Below are 22,847 nucleotides of genomic sequence, written 5' to 3'. Positions count from 1 at the left end.
GGCTATACCCCTATGATGTATTTATATGGGCAGCAATTCGAGGCTATTCCACCAGCTATAGCTTGCAAACCTTTTTTTAGTGCGCTCATGAGTTCATTTTTAAAGATAATTATGAGGCAGGGAAAAGGGTAACACCACCTGGGTCTGGGTGCAGTTCCCCCCTCCAGGGGCAAGGGTACCTAGACCCGGTTTGTAGAGTACGCTTGGGGAGTGTGATCGTGTGTACAGCGTCTCTTTATGTCTGTCTCCACGTTGGTTGAGTGTGGAGTAAGTGCATATGAGAGCATGAGGGTGGGAATGGATGTTTGAGTCTGTGTGTGCCTGTATGTCTGTGTCTATATGTCAGGTTGGGTATCAGACGCCACCTCTCTGGGGACATCTCAGGGCCTCCAAGGTTTGGAGGCCTATCTTCCCCTACCACCACTTCCCCTGCCAGTGGCGGACTCCCTCAGGTATCGGTGCGTTGGTGGTTCTTTGTGTCTGGGGATGGGCGTCCGGGTACACACCGGCTCACTCCTTGGCGGCTGCTTATCGGGGCCTGGAGCCTGGGGCTTGCTCGGGCCACTTCAGAGGTGGGGTGCCCTCGGCCTCTCGGCCTGGGGCTCGGTCACTCAGGCACAGCTGGCTGCCGGCGGAGCTCACGGGCGCGTCACTGCAACTCCCCTTGGCTTCTGCTCGGTGGCTGCTGAGTGAGCCCTCATCTGGGACTCTCCTCAGCTCTTACTGGGACAGTGGCGGGGCTGCCCCTCTGTTGGTCTTCCTTGGTCTCTTTTGTGTTTTTTTTCTCCATACAGGTGACCCAGGTGTTTTGTTTGTTTGTTTGTTTTTCTTTCTTCCCCCCCTTCTCACCGTCTCTTCTCCCCTTTGGTTTTCTTTCTCTCCCTCTCTTTCTTTCATTCTTTCTCCCTGTCCTATCCCCCAGTCATGTCTGTCCCGTTTGTAGCAACTGAAAATAAAATAAATACATAATTATAATAAAGGTCAATCAAATGGACCAATATGGCAAGGCCATGATGATCCACTTGGTGAAATAAATCTGCTTGGCATCTTTCTTGGCCTTAAGACAACAATTCTGATGGCTAAAGATCCAAACGGGACACAAAAAAAAAAAAAAAAAGATGATCATGAGGCTACAGGCATATATACCCATATTTATACATTCAGCTCAAAGTAGTTCAGTAAATATAATGTACTTATCCAGTAGCTGGGCAGTTTATTTTGGTACATTTGTGCAATATATGCTCTATTTCTAATGCTTGATGAGATTATACTTAGACAAAGCATTAAAATATTTCAGACTTTGTTTGTAATATTGTATTTTTCAATATTGTAAGATCTTTTCTTTGCAGTATAAAGCGCCTTGTGTTGAATGTTGTTGGAAATTGGGGCTGCATAAATAAAACTGAGTTGAATTGTTTCCTGAAACTGCAGTTTATTACCTTAGAGGAGGGTCAGTAGGGAGAGCATTGCCTCATTTATTTTGTTCTTCCTGACTTGTGTTGCAAAACTGTTATCACTCCAGCAGCCCTGCAAAAGTGAAACTGACATCTGTTTTAAAGGAAATGCCACTTATTAAATTTAAAAGTGTGAAAAAGTGGTTCGCACTATTTTCTTTTCTTTTCTTTTTTCTTTTACATTTCTAGTATCGAGTGTGCTTGTTGTCCCAGCGTATAAAATGACCACATTTCATCACAGTCTTGTTTTTGGTTCGCTGTTTTGATGGATAGTCTTTCTATCTTTTTGCAATACTCCAAGCTGTTGCTAAATACTTCGACCTTTCTGTTGTTTCATCGTGTCATGTGAAACAAAAACAACACAGGCACGCCAGGGCCTGAAGCGTGGCCTTAATGAAGAGCGCAGACCAACACTCAAATAACCTGTTAGGTCTGTATCTTGTTCCATTATACCTGAGGTCATGTCAGGACTCCTGCCAACAGAGTCTGTGATGAAACCATGAGACATTTTGAGAAAAGAGGGTACTCATAGAGCACAAATAGAAAGGATCTGCTGGTAAAAAACTAACTTCTGGCATCCCCAGAAAAAGGCATCTAGAAACAATTTATTATTCTCCTTTTAAACAGGTATATGGCATGCACAAATGATTATGCTGAAGGCCTCCGCATGAATGCTCAGATACGTTTTAAGTTGCCTTCAAGGGCACCAGAACGATTAAACTCGCCCTGAATTAGTCTGAGGTTTTGCTGAAAGGTCCACATTAAGATATTTTAGGGTTTAAGCAGGTGGTGCAGAATGTAGCGAGAGTATTAATCTATGTATTTAGTAACCTGGATGAAGTTGAAAGGGGCTGATGTGCTGACTGAGTGGAACAAGGAGGCTGTTTCTGTCAGATCAGCTGCAGGATCAGCTGAGGGATCATGGGAGCCGAGCATGGAGGCTGCGCTTTGTGACCTTATTATTGTGCTTTGCTGTCTGTCCTCTACTCCACTCTCTGCCCGCCCGGCTTAGCCGTGCTAAGTAGGCTCAGTGTCTTGCACGCACACACACAAACAGACATCTTTAGCACCGCAGGGCTGAATCAGCAAGTTGTCCGGCCGGTTTGTGCGTTTGACGCACACACCTGTAGCACTTAGCCTGCCTCACGCATATTCAAAGCTGGCACGCTCCATGCACACTTCCACGGTCACATGACCCAGCACACAGACACGCTTCAGCAGGTCACACGTATGGATGCATATCAGAGATGCTGAAAGCAGAGGAAAACAAAGTGTAAACACAGTTTTGATGGAGGCAGATAAAATATCTGAGGCACTCACTGCTATTAAATCCATAATAGTTGATTTCAAAAAATGTTCAAGTTAACAAGTACCCCATCAGCTGAACATCAACTGCAGCTGCTCTTTAACACGTCCATCGCTCTAGCCGTTTGCTGAATATGCCCCCATGTGAAGGAGTTCACTTTGTTGCCCTACCAGACACCTGTTGAAACACGGGAGACTCCGTCATGATGAGACACGCATCTACGCAGGTGAATCACAACCAGCTGAAAGAGCTGCAGCAGGTGACACACACCTTCACAAAGGAGGCATGAGCACAGCGTGTGGAACAGATCACTAAATCAATGAGTCCACGACACAAAAGGCTGCGTCTTCTTCACCATCTGCAGTAAATCAAACAGCAGATGTTTATACACAACGTCTGTAAAATATTGAAAAACTTGTGAAATAATACTGTTTTTTCTTTACTAGCATTTTGTGTGCCCAAAGCCAAATCTGGACGGTTTTCTAAAGTGACAACGGGATTCGGTGCGAGATTAAACTTGCTCTCACACCTGTGTGACGCAGTGCGCAGCCCAGACTGTAAGCAGAGTTAAGCAGCTTTGACTCCCCCATCCATTCCAACCATATGATCAAAAAAAATCCCGGGATATGTCTGCAAACAAAGCAAGCGATTCAGCGGTGGGCTCGCTCCGCACCTCAACCCCATCCCACTCTCATCTTGCCAAGCCTCAGATCCACCAGCAGCCCGTGGAGCTATACTCCTCACAATGGGCCCATTGTATGAGCTGAGGTAACACCATAATTGTTCCCATTCAGGTGAAAGACACACCCACTTTTGACTCCTAGTGACATTTTGAGAGGTTTGTGGCTTCCACTGATGTTGCATTATTCAGATACAATGAGGTAAAACGTGGGTGGCTCACACACCTCGAGCTGCGGCTGGAGCCTCGCTAAGCTGCCATTTGTTTTGTTTTTTTCATGTGTAAAGCCTACGTCTTGACCACAGGGTCTGCAGAGCTGCAGCGGCAGATTTAATAACATCCTGACATTTCCATGAAGTGGATCTGTGGTGAAAGACAAGTCTGTTGGAAAAGTTTAATAATTTCTTGCTGCCAATCTAAAACCCAGAATGAGAACTACTTAGATGAGATTGCCAAAAAGCAGGCCAGTCTAACTACATTAATAAACATACTGAAACAAGCACATTTGCAGTGTGTTCTTAGAGACTGTGTTTCTCTTTTTTCATTTTATTCTTTTCCTCTCTTCACTTATATCCTCTTATCGCGAAGCTTTATTGAATGACAGTGGAGTCAGACCCCTCGTCCTCCTCACAAGCCTGGATGCTTCCTGGGGATAGAAATCGCAACCATGGGCCCTCAGCAGGGAGGGACCACTGAGAAGGAAACAGTATGGAAGCTTGGGTGTTTCCAGCTGGCCGGCTTCCGAGCGTTCGTTGAGTCTAACGCAGGCTGGCGAGGAGCTTCCCTGCCTTTCATCTGTTTAGGAAACATCTGGAGTCATCTGCCGGTTGAATGAAAATATACACGCGTATGCCTGTGTGTGTTTGTGTCATTCAGGACTCTTGCCAGAAATGTTATCTTTGTGTAAAGATTAACCTTGCTGTCCAGAAAATAAATTAAGGAAACTGGTGAATTGCCAAAAAGATATTTGCGCTTTGACATCATCTCCAGTGTACAAATTCTTGCTCAACATCAGCAAGTAGTTTACGATCAGTCCCCTCCTCATTACTCACCGAAGGGCGGTTCAGAATGGAATACATGCAGTCAGAAAAACACACTTGTTGTTCAATCCTCCCATTTTTATGTGTTTTTTTAACTCGTCTGAGACAAGATTGCAGAAGAATCCGAGGTGCAAAATCAAGAGCAATTACTAGCGCGAGCTGTTGATGCTCAACAGACTGGATATTTTATCCGTGCGAGCAGGTGAGCAGACAAAGCCGGTGGTGGTGCAGCGTGTCTCTCCACGCCTGAGCTGAGACATCGGGGTTAGATGTGTTGACAGATGCAGACAGAGGATAGGGTCAGGAGTCACACCTGTCGGTAAAACACCTCTTTCTGTGCGCCAAAGAACTGGCACTGTGAAAAAGAAAAAGAAAACAGCCCACGCTCACAGCAGTTCAAACCTTAAGGGCAACAACTGCTGTCTGCACACAGAAATGTTAAATTACTCTTAAAGATAATACTGTAAGTAGACAATGCAAAGCATTAAGCTCTTTCTCTTTATTTTAAATAAAGAGAAACTTCATCCAACATGTCATTTCAAGAGCACCATGCATTTCATTTGCCTTCAAAGCACCGGTTTCACAGCATTCTCCCCAGTTAATGGCAGAATATTTCATTCTTTCTTTTGAAACTAACACATGAAAATCATCAAGTGGTTAAATGTTGGGGGTTTTTTTTTATTACAGAACCACACCAGCAGCGCATAAGAATATTATACAGCCGGGAGATAACAGGCGTGCCTCTCAGACATAACAATCCAAACATTTTCACAGATGACTTTTTCGTTCCGTGTTATTTGCTACAGACTAGGTGTGCAGGGAAGAGCAAGGCCGTGTTTGGACTGCTAAAAGGATGTTCAGGTCTGGCTGCAGCAATGCTAGGGGATGTGATTTTTGGGAGTATTGCAGAGGATGTTTTGCCTCCTGTGTGGTGACTCCTGACCTCCACCTTCCTCTCTCCTAACCTGCTTCACCTCTGTCCTATTGTAGCTCTTATCAAATAGCTGAATGTTGTACATACATCCAGTCCAGTAGCACATACAGGAGATAACACAGCAGCCTGTTTTTGTTCTGATGTGTGTTTAGTGAGTCATTAGACCACGTGAACGGAGTCTATCCTCATAGAGTGTTCTCTGCCACCATCCAAATGTTCCACTTATCCCTTTCTCCACCCCGATCATCACCTGTTTGTTCTTTCTTGCAGCTCCTGTGTTTGAGTGTTTTCGTAGTGCTACGTGATTACCCTGCCTGCTAACACAACACGGTGTTGTCCAGAGTGTGCACTGTGAGCCCTGCTGATCACACTCCACTGAGTTGCGCTTGTACGGCCTCTCATCTTTGCTAACTCACACTGACATGGTCCTTTGATGTCACGAGGAGCAGAGCAGACCTCGGACAGTCCCAACAAAAGCAATGTGATCCAGGGCTGATGTGTCCAAGCATGCCTGCAGTCACCAGCCTACAATGAACCAGGACAGCAGGGCTCCGCTTTGCAACCTCTGTGTTTACCTAAGAATGAACCTGCATGCTGTCTGTGCTGAACTTGACATCTGAATAATCTGAGGAGAGATGGTGCAGAACACAATGTGTGACAGCGTGAAGATTTAGCCTATTTTTTGCAATTTCTTGGGGATAGAGAGGGGAAACATGGTAGTGCACACTCACTAATACACCTTGCTAGTGTTTGATTGGACCTACTTTTGCCTTCAGGACTGTTATGACAAAGATTCAGTAATGTGCTGGAAACATTCCTCGGAAATTTGGGCCCACATTGACTTGACAGAATTTTGCAGCTGCTATAAAGTTTCTCTTTGTTCACGGATGTGTGTGTGTGTGTGTGACCCTGTACGGTCTTCTGCTACTGTAGCCCATCTGCTTCAAGGTGTTGTGTGCTCTTCTGCTTACCTTGGTTCTAAAGACTGGGTCTTTTTCAGCTCAAAGCAGTGTGGCTGTTCTCACCTGAGAACTCCAGAGAACTTCCACTCATTTTGTCCTTTTCACATTCTCTGGTAGTGTTGGAAAAGTTTTTGAAACAAGCCAACAATCATGCTTCTTTAAAAGTCATTTAAATCACCTTTCTTCCCCTTTCCGATGTTTTGTTTGAACGTAAATGCCTAAATGCACTGAGGGGCTGCCATCTGATTGGCTGTTTAGACATTTGTTTTAATGAGCAGCTAATGGCTAATTGATAGATTTGGGACCAAATTTCCCAAATCTATCTAATAATGTGCTTTTGTATGAATTCATTTATTTCCTTTCAATTTTAACTGTACCTCTGATGATATACATTTCAGCTCGATTACTAAAGTTCCCCATCAATAACCTGACAGGCTGCAGCTCTTTCTGTTGTGGGTGACAGCCCAGTCATTTGCACAGTAAAGCAGATTTACATTAGTAGGAACTACATTAGGTGAAAAAAGTATATTTATGGAAGTAAATGCTAAGATAAAATGATACATCCTTACAGTTATTTATAGTTTTATTTATAATCGCATTAAATTGCATATTACTGAATTAAATTACTACTTTCTTTATTAGTTTGTTATCACAAGTATATATATATTTAGATTTTGGTAGTTTCAGTTGTTCATATCCTCTTTGAAGTCATGTAAGTTAAACTCACATCACTTTTGCAGATGAAGACAATCTGCGTGCACAGACTATATATACAGGAGACCAGCAGTTTTGATTGTTATTGCTTATTATGGCAGTCTTAAAGTTGAAAACTTTACTTTTTTCTGTTTTTGGTTAGAAGGTTTAACCAACTTCTGACCTTCAAATCTCTGAACACACTTTGGACACATGAAATAACCAAAGTTCACCTCAAACAGTATTCAGACACAAAGGAGGAACCTCGTGTGGCAAGTAAGACGTACTATTTGTTATCTTGACATTCCAGTCTGTGTTTTGTGTCTTATGTGTGTTTACATACACTAAGGTATGCATGAACGAGGCAAGTTAGAACGACTCAAAGTCTCCCGAACGCCTTGATCTGGACTCAAGGTCTAGAGTATCAGTTTTCCCTCCTGGAAAGTACGCGGGAGTAACGCCTTTGTCTTGTGTCTGGGACCATTTGGACACAAGGACATACATTATCCAACAAATGATCTGACCTTCAAGGTTTCTGGCAACATATGCTCCAAGAAAAGCTTTAGCCCAGTCTCACGTGTGAAAGGGAAATTGTTGACACAAAGTTTCTCAAAGACATCACCACATATTTACCATCTTTTTCCCACGTGTGCCATATAATTCTTTGACATCTCTGTAATTTATGAATGCATGCTAGGTCAACTGATTCTAAATAGGTTGGTGTAGGAATAAAGCATTGTATGAATGCATGGTTTAAAAAGTGCTTTGAGTGGTCAGTAAGACTGGGAAAGTGCTGTATAAATGCCAGTCCATTTCCATTTCCATAAAGAAGCTTTTCATATTCCCTTCACATTTAACAGAGCTGTGGTTCTGTGTACTGCTTGTGATTCACAGGTTCAGAGGAGGGGAGGTTGTGGCTGGACTGTAACCACCCTTAGTATGAATTATTCCTTGGGACAAATTTTCCAGCAACTCTATAGGGGAAGTACAGCTTCCAGTGTTTTTTTTCCTCTCGCTCTCTCTCTCACTTTACTATTTTTCCCTCCTGCACGGGATCGTGCCAAACACCGAGCAGAATAACAACTTCTTTAACACCTGCACAAAACGCTTCCCTGTTTGTCTTTAAAGTTTACACCCGTGCGAGCATGCAAATGATATACCAACTCCAAACAGAACCCAAGAATTACCTCAGCGAGGAGCAACGCAGCATATCCCCCTCCAGTACATCTGGTTCACTTTAGCTTCAGCATCAACAAGTGCTTCGACCGGCACAGTGCCGCTGCATGCTTTCTCTCCCTCATACGCAGAGAGAGAGAGAGGGAGAGAAAGCACGTATGAATCATGAAGGATGATGTGCTACAAAGCTCTGAAAGCACTTCAACTAATGTATATTTCATGAGGTATTAGATGCCGTATTATTCATGATGCTCTGCTTTGCTGTTGTGTTTGGGAGACAGAGAGCTTAACAATGGATTCATGGCATGGCGGTGGAGCATTAGAATATATATGGTCCACAAAAGCCCACAGCCACCTTTTATTCCCCACAGGAATCCATTCATAGTTGTTCTGAGCGATTTTCCGTGGAGGAATTTGTGTTAATCACTCTCTTGAAGATGCTGTAGCAGGATAAAACTTTATATGTGGCGGAGCGGAATCAAACCTCCTTCAGAGGCCACGATGTGTTGTGGATTATTATCTTTCAACATCAAATGTGGGTCTGGAACTTGGTATAGACAAACATTGCCCAGATGCTTTATATATTCATGAGAAAAAAAACCACACTCACTAAACCACCTTAACATTGACCTAAGCCCATCTATAAAACTATGCTCTCTGTGTCGTGAACAACGCTCCCTTTGTTACCCATGTGAAGACTGGAAAATGAAGGCGACTGCAGTCTCTTGCTGTAAATCATTAGAAACAGACAGGGGTCACAGGTTTTGGCTGTAGTTTATAACAGCTATGCTTACTTAGTAACACCCCTTGAGCGATCTCTTTTAAGCTGGCTGGTGATTTCCGTAGAGCTGAGCGCAGGTAGCTTGGCATGTCAAAGGTATTTAAGCTAGCAAAATAGCTCTCTGTGGAGGATTCAAAACTATGCTGCCACACAACTTCTGACTAATTTAGGAGAAAATCTGCTCGAGGAAGGTATTTCTGGAATATGTTAACATTTTTAAAACATCTGCACAATTCTACCATCGCTTCTCTCCCATTGTCTCAGGAATTCTTTATAGAAGTTTCTCTAAATTAGGCCTGAATTGGATTCAAATGACAAAATTACATGCCTGCTATGACTAAATATATAAATTAAAGAATTCGCACAAATATCTAACAGGAAACCACAACGTCAGTGACGCAGTAGCTCATCCGCCTCATGCTGCTACTGCTTACAGGTGATTGTTATGTGCGATGCACAAAAAGAAAGCGATACATTTCCTTGTAAATGCTTGGTTGCATTTGCACCAACTAATGAAAATGAAAATGTGTTGAGAACAACCAGTGTTACCGTGACCTTGATTAAATTTAGACTCGTGCAGGAGGAGAAGCAATTCTGGCAAATTGTGGACGGAAGGAAAAAGGTCGCCCTGCCATGGCACGAGCTCATCGGTCGTTTAGCTTGATGATCTAAAAATGAAAAAAGTGCTCTTTTTTGCAGCAGGATACCAATTTTAACTGGCACGAAAAAATATGACCCGATTACTTCAGTACTGGAAGATCTAAAGCATTTAATGGCCATGCTCCGAGTTATTAACCCCTCATGTGCCTGGGAGCTTTGTTAGATATAGTATTGGCCTGTATTTTGTATAGCGCTTTACTAGTCACTAAGGACCCCAAAGCGCTTTACACAACCAGTCATCCACCCATTCACACACTGGTGATGGTAAGCTACATTGTAGCCACAGCCACCCTGGGGCGCACTGACAGAGGCGAGGCCATCTGACCACCACCAGTAGGCAACGGGTGAAGTGTCTTGCCCAAGGACACAACGACCGAGACTGTCCAAGCTCGAACCGGCAACCTTCCAATTACAAGGCAAACTCCCAACTCTTGAGCCACGATCGCCTCGATCGAGATTGCTAAATTGGACTTTGCTGGGTATCCTGTCATATCACATGGTAAATAATGGACAGCAGGCCATTAGAACTCTTAAAATGTATTAAGGGTAGAATGAATGAATTCTGATCAAACTAGAGTGAGGTGATAATATCCCTTAAAAATTTGTTGTAGATCCACCAAGGTCTTTAAAGTCAACTTAATCCTTTATTAGTTCAAAAATGACAAAAAGTATTGTACTTTAAAAGCATGATTATTACAAGTGGGGTGTATATTGTCAACATATGGAAAGTACCAGAGAATGATTGAAATATCATGTCACATTCGACCTCTGCTTCATATTTAATAGATTGATCTTAATGTGATAATAGTGCTATATAGAGCAATTAAAAACGTATTTATATTAACAACATACAGTCATAGAGGGAACAATTCTAAGCACCTTCACTATTACTTTGGATCTCTCCTCTTCTTCGAGGTCAGATAAGATCAAACTTTCATAAAATATCTCTTTTAGCTTTAAAACTATGCTTAAAAGTCTAGTGCCTTTGTTTGTATCCAATATATCCAAATAGGTCAAATGTGACATTTGACCTCTGACCTCACTACTACTTTTTAAATCTTTAATCTTCTGCAGGAAATAACTACTATACGCTTCAAGAGAGTGACAGTGAGCTGTCGTGGTGAGGTTTGTGCTCTCGGAGTGCTTCTTGTCTTTTTTAAAAAGATTTTTTAACCATGTTGTGGATTCCTTAAATTTCTTTCTGTGAAGCCCTTTGTAACTTTTCTAAATTAAGCTCTTGGGTACACACCTTGGACCTGTGGATTGGCCTTTGTTGCTGCTCCACGATTTAGAATTTGAAGCTTCTTTTGCAGCAACGTCCATATCTGAAGCACTGCCTTCTAAATGAATCTCTTCGTGTCTTCACCGATTACCTTATACGAGTCTGGGCAGATATGGATATAAACTGCAGCTCGACTGGTTGGAGAAGGCATAAAATCGCTAGAGGGGGGTAACTGAGGTTTCGAGGCTTAAATCTCTTTAAAGAAATTAAATTAACATCAATAATAGGCCCACTTGTATGTGACGAAGATTCCCAACAGAGAATTATTACCCAACTGCAGTTATGCAAAGCGCGATAGCATCTTTTCAGCTCAGTTTTTCATTTTCTAGCCCACAACTTTACAGTTTTCTTTGAGTCCCACTGCTCAGCGAGTGTTGTTTTTGGCCCCACTCAGGCAGTTACTCTGGCAAAAAAAAAAAAAAGCTTTACAAGTGCATTGCACACACAGTGCCATGCACCAAAAAGCTGAAAAGGTCAGGTGAAATACGTGAAGACCAAAAACAGACCTACAGAGAAAATTATTGGAAATGCAGTGATGCCGATAAATTATTTGCATTTGTACTTGCAAAGATCTGCAGTGATACATTCAAACCCGAGACAGAAATATATGTAAACTCACCTCAGTCTATTGGTGCATATTAATCTAAATAAAGTTACACTTACACTATTGTTTTATTTTAAAACAGTCATCCTCAGTACTCTCAGTAAACATTTAACAGTTGTTTCAGGGAGTTTTATATCTAATAAGATGTGAAGGACACAGAACAGATCTTCACATATAAATACTTTCTTTTTTTATCATCCTGTTATTTAGTGTATCTGTGTTAAAATATGGCAAGAAAAGTTTTAAAGTAGACAGTTGGGAGATTAACATCCAGAATGAGGAAAATAAATGAGCTTCACAGGATGGCACAGGAGGGAAAAGTAACATTAAGGGGAGCAAGAGGCAGTGGCAGAAAGAGAAATAATAAAAGTGAGCGGGTAGACAAAGTGAGCAAATCCAATTTAGCCATATGTGAGCCCATCTCCACAGCAACCCTTTGTGTTTGCAGCGAGCAGTTTGTGAGCTTTGGCACCGGTCGACTCTTCTCCCCATGTCAACCCCTTGCTAACGACCATCCCTGAAAAGGCAAGCGGACAGAGGGACACGACGAAGGAAAGAGATAAAAATGGGGGGAAATGTGGGGAGAGGAGGACAACGGAGAGCCAGTGCAGGAGAGGAGGAGAGGAGGGAAATAATAAAGAGCGAGTGGGGGACAAGGAGGTGATGAAGTGAGTGGAGACTTGAGAGAACATTCCTGAGCCAGCTGTGGGTTGGAGGGGGAATTCTCACTGAATGCCTGACAAATAAAACAAGACACAGGCTATTTCAGTATTCCAAAAACCCACTGGCACATCGCGGAGCAATGAAGGGGAAAGAGAGATTTTGGAAGGAAAAAGAGGGAGGCTAATGAGAGAACCAGCAGTCTGCATGGTCCGTCAGGCAGGCCTAAAACCACAGCAGTCCAGCGGTTAATCTCTCCCTCCCTCTCCTGTCTCCACCAAAATGGAAGCAGAAACTGGCAGCAGCAGCGGCGGCGGTGCTGATGGTGGTGGTGGCGGTTGTTGGGCCCTGACGGCACTCACATTCCTCTTGCACAGACAGGTGGTGGGGTTGTTTAATAAATACAGGATTTGGAGGGGGTCAGCGAAGGAGGGGAGAGTCAAAGGGCATCACAGACTGTAAACAGCAGAGCTGAACAGCCATAATGCTGCTACTGCTTTTCTGGGGAAACAAAAGCTGACTTTACTCATAACTCCTTGTTAATGACTAACCCTATCTAAACACTTCTGTGGAATGACCGACTACACATGCTTCCCTTTATTAAGTGTTGCTCAAGGTCTAATAAGAAGCAGTTTAAAAAAGTAAACTTCACAGTGGAGTGACTCAAAAGTAGTTTCTACAGGAGCTGGGCATTTTAGCTGTCATCTTTAGAAGAGCTACATCTGTCTCCTCTTACTTTCTACTAGTTTAGTTATTCAGCACTTGATACAGTTTCAGGTGTTGCTAAAATTGCCTTCAGCACCCGTACTTAAATTACTCTGATTTAGTGTTTCACCAATCCAGCAATTTTTAACAAGAGGTCAGCACTGTTGCCTCTCAGCAAGATGAGTACTGTACTGGCAGCCTATTGAATGTTATAAATACAGATAATATTACTGTTAAATGTTATTTGCAGACTTACTACAGAATAACATCAATCTATAATCCTGTTTGGTTGCGAAACTACTGGAGGTGGAAAGGCTGGGCTAATTAATTATACTGGAGCGGGATAGAAGTTGATGCCTTGTTCTTGCTTTCTTGTTATGTTTTTTCCTCATAAATAAGCTTTTCCGTTTCAGTGATGGAAACTTTTGATAAGGTTTGTGAATAACTGGAATTTAAATGGGTGGCCGTGCTGTTAAAAATAATATAATAGAGGCGTCCACGTAGGAAGCAAATTGCTTATCATGCATCACTTTGAGCTGAAGCTGACGGCTGGTAGCAGTCTTTCCAGGCTCCGGTTGCCTAGGTAACCCCCTATCATATCTCAGTCAAAGGTACCCTGTGCTCTCATTGGCAGTAGTTTCAGTTAACTCTGGGCTCGCCCAAGTTGCCAGCAGTTATTTTTGCCTGCACTCAGTGGAAGTAGCTGAATGTCTTTGACTTTAGTGTGTGTGCAGCTTCTAACGGGCTTCACAATTACTTGCATGTGGGTGGGGCGGTGGCCACCCCTGACCTCTCTGTGGTTCAGTCCCTGTATGTCACACAAATATCTAGATCTCCACAGCTGGACAACACAGCTGGGCTTAATCATATCACTGCTATAAGATAACTATAATTCTTATGATACATTTACTTATTTTCATGTTTTTAAAAAAACATTGCATCCTGCTTCTCTGGTAGTCACCTGATCATCCAGTTATTTCTTTGTGGCTTAAGGATGTTATGTCATTTCTCAGAGCAGAAAAGCTCAGGTTAACATGTCGTGATGCCTGCTCAATCATCCAGGTACAGAAATCCCAGGTTGAGTCCGTTCATCGGTAACCCAGGTTCCTCCTTCAGTCTCAGCTGACTGCAGGTTTCTCCAGGTCATTATGCAGCACAGTTGCACGATGACCGAAACTAGAACCACTGAACAACTCCGTGTACCATTTTTTAAAGTTTTTTTCAGAGTTGCATGTCTTTTTTTGATTATTAACTTTCCTATTTTTTTTTACCAACTCTCACTACAGATTAGCCACACATATACAATGTCTACTCATTTTTATTTGTTAGACATTTTTTGTTGTTTTATCTTCTCTGTTGTGTTCCGTGTTGATCCATACAAGCATTGTTCTTGTCTTCATTTTTTTGAAATGTGTGCTGCTGACTGTTGTGCAACAAAAAAACGCTGCTTAAAGCCACTTCTAACCACAAAGATAAAAGCTATAACTTTACAAGAAAAAAATATAGCAGTAAAAACTCCCTCCTTCCTTTCTTGTAACCTTTTATCTCACCTGCACTTTGGTGACTTTCACACTTATTCACAGTTAAGAATCAGTTGGCGGTTTCCCATCCATTACTGCATCAGTAGCAGTTATGGCTTTGTGATGCTTTCGGTGCACCCACATTCATGAGCCAACTGCACCTCAGGTGAACTTGTACCTTAACTTCAAACTATCAGGATGTCAGTTGGTGTTCTTGCATGTCAAAAGCTTTTTTTTTCCAGGCTGCTGTAGGTGACAAGCAGAGCATGCAGAGGTTTAAAATAAAAGAGGACCTCAAAGGAGTTCGAGTGTTTGTTTACCCTCTTGCTATCATGATAAACACTGCTAACATGGCTACTGTTTCATCCGCGTGCAGAGACTTGTCTTTCCACCGCAACTAATGCAGAGTGTATCAGAGGGCGCACTGGCAGGATAGGTTAAGTTGTCAGACAATAATAAAACAAGAAAATCCAAACATCATGTGACGGCTTGACTGCACCTTTAACGTCAGTGATGACTCCGTGGTTACGGGACCTGGTGAATCTTCTGGTTTTTCCAACATCCGCGTTAACGACATGAAGATTTAGTCCAATTAACGTAAATCGGACTCAATCCTCTAAACACAAAGTTGCTAAGGCTGCTTTGAACCAGCAGCTCTGAGGTGTAGAAAATTTTGAGCCAGAGCTTTTGTGTGTGTGTGTGTGTGTGTGTGTGTGTGTGTGTGTGTGTGTGTGTGTGTGTGTGTGTGTGTGTGTGTGTGTGACGGATCAGAAAGGCTGGGGCTTTCCGGTGAGCAGTACTCCACTGTTCCCATTCACGGCCAGAATGGTGCCCATGTGTATCAGAGGGCCGCCACATCACAGCCAACCTCTTGCCAAAGTCTTTGTGATCTTCGCCGCAGCGTGCGAGCTCGTCTGTGCTTCTGCACGCGCTTTTTCCTTCCTCTGAAACCCCCCCTCCACCACCGCCCTTAACCACATAGATGACAGGAGAAGCGGGAAGAGGGATGATTATTTCATATGGAGCAGGAGGGGAATCCCACATCCTGCAATTTTATCTTCTTGTCTCTCTGAGGGACCTCAGAAAAATATGATAAGACCACTACAAACAAAAAGAAAAGAGAAAAAAAAAACCAAGAGGGGCGGAGGGGGGGGACCAAGAAGCCATAAGTGACAACACTGCTTCTTTGACGCTGGGCACACGCAGCTAAATGTGAAGGATGAAAGCAAAAAAGCTGGTAAACTGTTGATCAGACTACGGCACACTTGTGCACACTTCCTTTACTCTAGACTGTATGTCAAAAGTCACTTCCTAGAGTTGAGTCACTCGTTTAGGATGACAGCTGCTGGTAGACCGCTGCGACCGCGTCCACTGCCCTTTCTTTTGCATCGCCAAATCTCTTGCTATCGCTCTTCCACAGCACTGCAGTTCCTCTGCGCACACTGCTCGGTTAAAGCAGGCGTGACGCACATCATTGACAATTTCAAAAGCTTCTGTGCAAGTAGTAGCTGCACAGCGATCTCTCCACTTAATTCATCCAGGACATTTATGTGTACAGTGAATATGTCTCTTGGAAACAGCCCTGGAGGAGCAGGGCTTTTGTATCCCACATCACTGATGGAAATGATTAAGTATATTGGAGTGTAATTCCACCCCCCTTGGTCTGGCTCTTAAAATAGTGGAATAGAGGGGAGGGCGGCTGGCCTGCACACATGTTTGAATTCCTCTGATTGGAGCAGAGAAGCAATTTCTTATTAGGCTGCTGATGTTGGCTCGTGACTCCAGCAGCAGGCCTTCCTTGTGGGGGAGAGAGAAGCATGGCATCGTTGACTCAAGAGGCCCCTCGGTTTAAAACCCTCTTTGCTACTTGTGCTGCCAGCCTGTGATTTCTCAGCACATGAATGATTTCAAAAGCATTCCTTGCTCTGAAATTTAAACATAAACATGTGAAAATGTGCCTGCAAACTCTAAATTCAAGCTAGATTCAAGCTCTATGTTTTGATCGGCTCAGCGTCTCTGAAGTTTACGCTTCGAGTTTATATAAAATATACAACAATGCTGCAACTAGTGTGATTATTTATCATGCTAATAAGCCACACATGTCTGGAACACTGCAGCAGCCCCGGATGTTATCCCTGAAGGCTGGCAGGAAATGATGCATGAACAGGTGAAACACTTTAAGAGAAGCAGGGGTTACGCACAGAACATATACACCAACACACTATGACTACCAGCCCTGTAATTAGGACTTCTGCAGGAAGACGAGGTTAAAGCAAATGACAGAAAAGGCTATAATAAAAACAAATGCTTCTCTGCCATTTTTGACTGTGGAAGCTGCTAACAAACAGAGATGCAGAGAGCTTTTCAACACGAGAAACTAATCTGTCCCCCTGAGGTTAACCAGACAAGACAAAATTGGCCACAACCACACTGCAAATGTTGAAACTCGTATTTTTTCACTTCCGAGCAAATAAGACGGAATTGAGAACTGAGTAAAGGTGCAGAAAACCTAAAAAAAACTATATCTAATACCTTTAAAAATAAATAAATAAATAAATAAATCACACCAGCAGATAAAACTAGATCATCACAGAGCTCTGAGTTTTTGATGCTGCCTCTAATTCTACGTTTCAGCAGATCCACATAACCACAAAAGCCGTTTGTTTCTGAAGTGGCCTGGATCTGCCCTTGAGATCCACGAAGATGAGCAATAATTCTTGCAACCCTGCTCTTACCAAGACTGTGTCACCGATTTCAAAAGACTCGACCTGTGTTGCAACTATAAAGTGACGACAGCTTACATTCTATAACTTCCGATCAGAGGATACAGCTGCTGCTGAAATAAGGCGCATCCTGAATATTTACAAAATCACGTGACAGGGGGATAAATAAACTGCAGAAAGGCTTGTTAACAGATTGCAAAAAAGAAAAAAAAGCACACCGGTTACCATGTCATCTGATTTAAGAGTCCTGTGATGATCTTTGGGGCCTCGCAGCTGTGAATTGTCAAGACTAGCTGCATGTCACAAGTTCAAGACCAGCTATGCTTCATAAACTACCCCGAGAGAGACCAAATCGGCTGCACTGTCATTAGGATTTAATCACATGCTTTAACAGCAAACAAGTGACTGCCTTTGACTGAGGTCACACTCCAAATTGGTAACTCTTAAATTTGCCAGGAAAATAATAGTACGAACTATCTCTTGCTGCATGCACACACATAAAAAAAAAAAAACTGAGTCCAACAGATGTGCTCATAGATAAGGAGGAAAATGACTCATTAGCTGAAACTAATAACGCATGAAACAGTGTTATCTGATGTGATTCATATGTTTTTTAACTAATGAAAAATCCTCACAAGTTCATTAGTGCATGGGAGCGCATCTTGTATTGCATCAGTTGAAGTCCTCTTTAGCCAAAACTTTTAACTTTATTAGACTTTTTTTTTCAAATGAATTTGCTTAACCAAATGAATGTATCTGGACAGAAGGGTTGTGTAAATGCTGGCTGCCATCAGGGATTTCTTTATCCTCATGCCACGTGCATATTTGAATAACGGGTAAAGTTTTCATCAACTGTAAAAAAGAGAAACAGAATGCAAATCCAGATTTGAGCCAAGTGTCTGTAATAAAAGTTAGAGCTGTCAAACACAGTTTCAGAAATGGGTGATGAACTCAATTTGACCAGGTGCACTTTTTGGAGGGATGGTCTGATGAGAATGTAACACCAAGTGTGTCTGACCTCTGTGCTGAGCAGCACCGCTGCCAAACTTGAATTACAATTAAACTGAGTTCAGAGTTGCGCCCCCCCTCCCCAAAGTTCAGAATAAGCTCGCCGCTGTGTGACAGATGTTTTTGATAGCTTTCTTTTGCAAACCGCAGCCTTAACGTACCCCAGATGAACACCTCTCCCCCACTCTCTTCTCCAACATATTGCAAATCCCAGTTCCAAAAGTGCTAACTTTAAAAAAACGAATGGATTTCGCTCACACTATGTGAGCACACTATGTATGTATGTACACTAGGATTTGCTCCCAGCTCTGGATGAGCACCAGTCTGCCTGCAGTCTTCGCCCTGCCAACGGCTGATCCCAGAGAACAGCCGTTAATCTGAGAGGGAACATCGAGAACGTCTCCTTTTAATTATCAGAAAACTCCAGCCGGGTTGGATAATGGATTCCAAATGGTGAGCTAAGGCAGAAGTGGGTGAAGCATTGGAGGAGGTGGCCACGAATGGAGAAGTGGATCAGAAGGAAGGGGGGGGGACGGGTGACTCCTTCTCAGGTTCTGACCTTTGGCTGGCCCCCCTCCTGCTCGTGTGCTCTGCTACAGATTGAGACCAGATTGACTGTGTTAGGCCAGGAGATGACTGAGTGACAGAGCCCAGCACACAGTCCAATGCAGCTATCTTCCTCCCAGGGGATATCTTTCAGGCCTGCTGATACCTTATACGCTCCAGAGATTTCTAGCTCATGCTGATATTATGCAGCGGCATCAAAAGAAAGTGTAGCATGAGTAGCAGCGCTGGAACTAGCAATTCTCTGTGTCCCCTAACTGACAAAAGCTTCCTTCAGGATCCGCACCCCTTCAGCATTTATCTTCATAGAAATAGCTGAATGAATTAGAAGCATAATCTCTTGTGTGCTGTTCCTCCTCGCTATTCCCAGGACACGCTGGGGGGTTTGACAAAGACAGAGAGAGATCTTACGGCCCGAGAGCTTAAAACCAAAGCAAAAAATAACAGAATCACACTAAAACAAAACACAAGCTAATCATCGTGGCTCCAAACACATCGCACATACATTCGCACGCATGGACTACAAGACCACCCCTGAGAGCTGACCTGGCCTTGCCCCCAACCGCTCAGCGCTGGCGTGTGTCCAGAACAAACTGGGCCTCTCCGTAGGGAACAGTGGAGGCCTGAGGCCGCGCTGCTTAGCAGGCGCCGAGGGGGCGGCAGGCTGCCAGTGGTCAGTCCCTGGCGGAGCCTCTGGGAACCGTGTCACAGACGCACCACCTCACGGCGTCGTTGCCGGGTGAGGAGGTCAAGGAAGAACAGCACTCCTACGACCAAGCAGCTGGAAGCACTGTCATGGATGAGCTCATTTTGGCCGGCGTCCAAACAAGAGGCGAGCCAGACCCCTGAAGTTTGAGCTGTCTCCATGAAGTCACTCTTCAAGAGCAGAGCATCAGCAGGACAACCTCTGAAGACATGCTCACAAACACAGAGAATAACTGAGGTTCATTCAAGGCCAGAACGATAACAGGAAGAGGAGTTACATCTGAACTGGAGCGGGGATGAAACTGCTTGCTTCAAGACCAAGAACCACATGGAAAGTACTGGCAAAGGGAATCCCCAAGACAACAAAAAAACCACAGCTTCAACAGATGTGATCAGAATAAAGAGCAGAGACAGGGTTAAGATTTGTGGCACAGCTTCACCAACTTCCATGTTGCAGGAAGACGATAAGATCGCAACAAATTAAATCTCTAGCAGCACATGCAGTATATATAACAACTTCAGTGCCCTACCAGTGCACTTCAGCTTGCGGCCAGGAACAATGACCGACTCTAAACCGCAAGATCAAAGCCCATCGTTGTTAGTGCGTCAATGACCAATGTGCATGTTGGTCTTTGTGATTGTCTGTTTTGTATTTTTTCAGCCCTGTAATTATCCTACTTAAAATGCTGTCTGTAATATGTTTTATGATTATGAAGAAGGCCATAAGCCGAAACTTTTTGGCCAGCCAATAAAACTGTTGTATGCACTAAATGTGTTAATGGGTCTACAGCTTCAATATAGAGTGAGAGAGCAAAAAAGCTTTTCTTTCAAGGCTAAATTTAGTCTTATCATCATACTCATAACCAAGCAACTATGAATACACAACAAATCTTATCGGACAGAAAAACCTTGACAATTCTAAGTGACGTTAAGTAAGCAAGCCTGAACTTTCATCAAACAAACATTGGATGGAGGACATCGCTCAGAAGGCAACAAGAAACTCTCTGCAGTCATTTGATATCATTTTAACCCAAACAACATATGTGACTTACAAGCTCCTGACCTGCACTTTTAGCCAATAAGAGAAGAATCGTAACTGTCCTTCACTGCTCACAGGTCAGATAAGTACAGTTGAACAATAAACAAACACAGTTCTTTGTGAGGATGCAAGTGCACAGAAATGCTGCACACGCACTATGAATAGTGAATGGGGAATCTGGGAGGTGCTGGAGCCGATAACAGCTGTCAGCCTCCTCCAGGTCAGCAGCGATAAGGAAGGAAGGCTAATTGGATGGTGCATGCTCTAACAAGGGCGGTCAGTATTCAGAAGACACGAGCCCGGGGAACTCTTTCACATGCTACTGAATAAGCTGGTCACACTTTAAAAAAAACCAAGAGTCTATTATACAAGCAAATAAATGAAAAATTTTATGGAAAAAAATCTATAAGATAATGTTTTCTAACTAACAAACGAGGGAATTAAAAATACCACCTTTCCGTTCCATTAGCCAAATTATCTACAAGCACATGTAAGCATTGTCGATATAAAAACACACCACCCATTAACGTGTGGTCTACAAAAAGGACACAGGCTTAGCAATTAAGCCACATTCCCAAACGTATCCAACTGCCTCCATGTCCAAATGACTATAATTCCAAACAACGTGGTAATTTCCTCGGCAGAGAGCGCATGCCTGGTGTGCTGCTGATTATGGCTTTTTGAAAACGTATAAAGACGGTGGTTTCCTGGAGGGAGACCGCATCAGCTGTCATATTCATAATTATAGCATTTCTGCTATTTCTATCAATCTTATGATTATCGTATATCTGCTATTTCTATCAGTCATATAATTAGGTCTTCTGTCATTTCTACCTAAACTTTACTTCTGCAGTTTCCTAAAGTTTTCTTAAAGTTCACGATCCATGACTTTTATGACATTTGGAACAGCGTTTCTCCTTTTTTTTCCACAAGCAACACAGAATTTTTCTGATTGTGGAGGACGACGTGGCTGAGCACACAGTTTGGAGGATATTGCTGAACAGAAAGCAAAAATAAAGGAAGAAAAGCCTTTTTGTTTGTCAAGTCAATTTAGACTTGAGCACATGGAGGATTGTGGATATACCGGACAAAGGATGTTGACTATGGAGTTGCCAGGCAGGAGGAAAATAAGAAGTCCACAGAGGAGGTTCATGGATGAGGTGAAAGAAGACATGCAGTGGGTTGGGTTGATAGAAAAGGATGTTAGGGATAAGATAATCCAATGTGGCAACCCTTTAAGGAAGCAAGCGAAACAAGAAGAAGCAGCTTAGAAAATAAAAGAACTATCACTTCTAGTTAAGCAAATTCCATCTCAATGTATGCATTTATAATATATTAAAGGTTGTTCTGGAGGCTTGAACTTAAAGGAACACTACTTGTGACAGTGGCTTGATGAATTTAGGCTTCACTAATGAAGCTGACTAACAAGCAGGAGGAGGGTTTTGCTCCCTCACCAGGTGGCCATATACACAAGGACCCAGCAGAAAAAACACCTGGGAATAATAAACTTTAGCACCATCTCAGGGCTGGGACACACTGAAAGCACAGTAAAAGCTTTATCCATAGAACATATAATAGTTAAACTGCATAAATGCCAAAATTAGAGCCATGAATCTCCAGATTAAATGGCTTCTGCCGCGTGGTGGTTATGTGGTTATTAGGCCACTGATGGCAATAGTATAAATCAACAAGCAGAACTGCTTTATGGGACTACTGGATTTACAAGATTTTTTTTAAACCATTAAATATGACATTTAATATTCTATGTATTGTACTGCAGTAGTAATATAAAATCAATTACCCGTACTATGACGTCAGGTTCAATCCACGCCGCGCTGGCTAAGAGAAGTGCATGCTTGTACTGAAAGACATTTATATGCCGTCCAGTTCCTTTTACCCCAGAAAAGTACTGAGCAGGTCAAGAAACCAAATGAATAAACAAAAGGTTATCCAGAGGGCAATTAGCGTAACACTCGCCTCTGTGTTCACCACAGTTGAGTCATTGATTGTGAGAGGGGAAGTGAATTTTGATTATACATGCTTCAGTGATGTTGATAGCAATCACTGGATCATGAGGTAAATTAGAAACACACTGTTTTCTTTAAGCCATAACAAGTGTTCAAACAGAGCCTGACATTACTGATGAGAGAAAAAAAAAAAGCGCACAACGCCCTCACACTGTCCTCCTGCAGGGAACAGCGACATGACACACAGAAAAAGAAAAGAAAAAAGGGGGCTGAGGAGTGATCGAAACTTAACTACGTTAGGGAAATTCTGCGATGATCTGGTGATGTTTATATTTAACCATTTATGAGTAACTCTTTCAGGCAGACTACCAAACCACGTTACATA

General features: G+C 42.9%; 1 long non-coding RNA gene across 1 annotated transcript; it reads right to left on the bottom strand.

Annotated features, from left to right (window-relative positions):
- Positions 1-2,235: 2,235 nt before the first annotated feature.
- On the bottom strand, positions 2,236-22,396 carry LOC102193507 (uncharacterized). Its single transcript, XR_312047.1, has 3 exons — positions 22,297-22,396; positions 2,828-2,937; positions 2,236-2,704 (listed from the first exon to the last, which is right to left on the bottom strand). It is a non-coding gene; the product is annotated as an uncharacterized LOC102193507 (long non-coding RNA).
- Positions 22,397-22,847: the final 451 nt, after the last annotated feature.

The sequence above is a fragment of the Pundamilia nyererei genome, unplaced genomic scaffold, assembly GCF_000239375.1.
Source record: "Pundamilia nyererei isolate P.nyererei 1_Seehausen unplaced genomic scaffold, PunNye1.0 scaffold00158, whole genome shotgun sequence".
NCBI lineage: Eukaryota > Metazoa > Chordata > Actinopteri > Cichliformes > Cichlidae > Pundamilia > Pundamilia nyererei.
The sequence above is the reverse complement of the archived record's forward strand: the minus strand, read 5'-3'. Positions and strand labels throughout refer to the sequence as shown.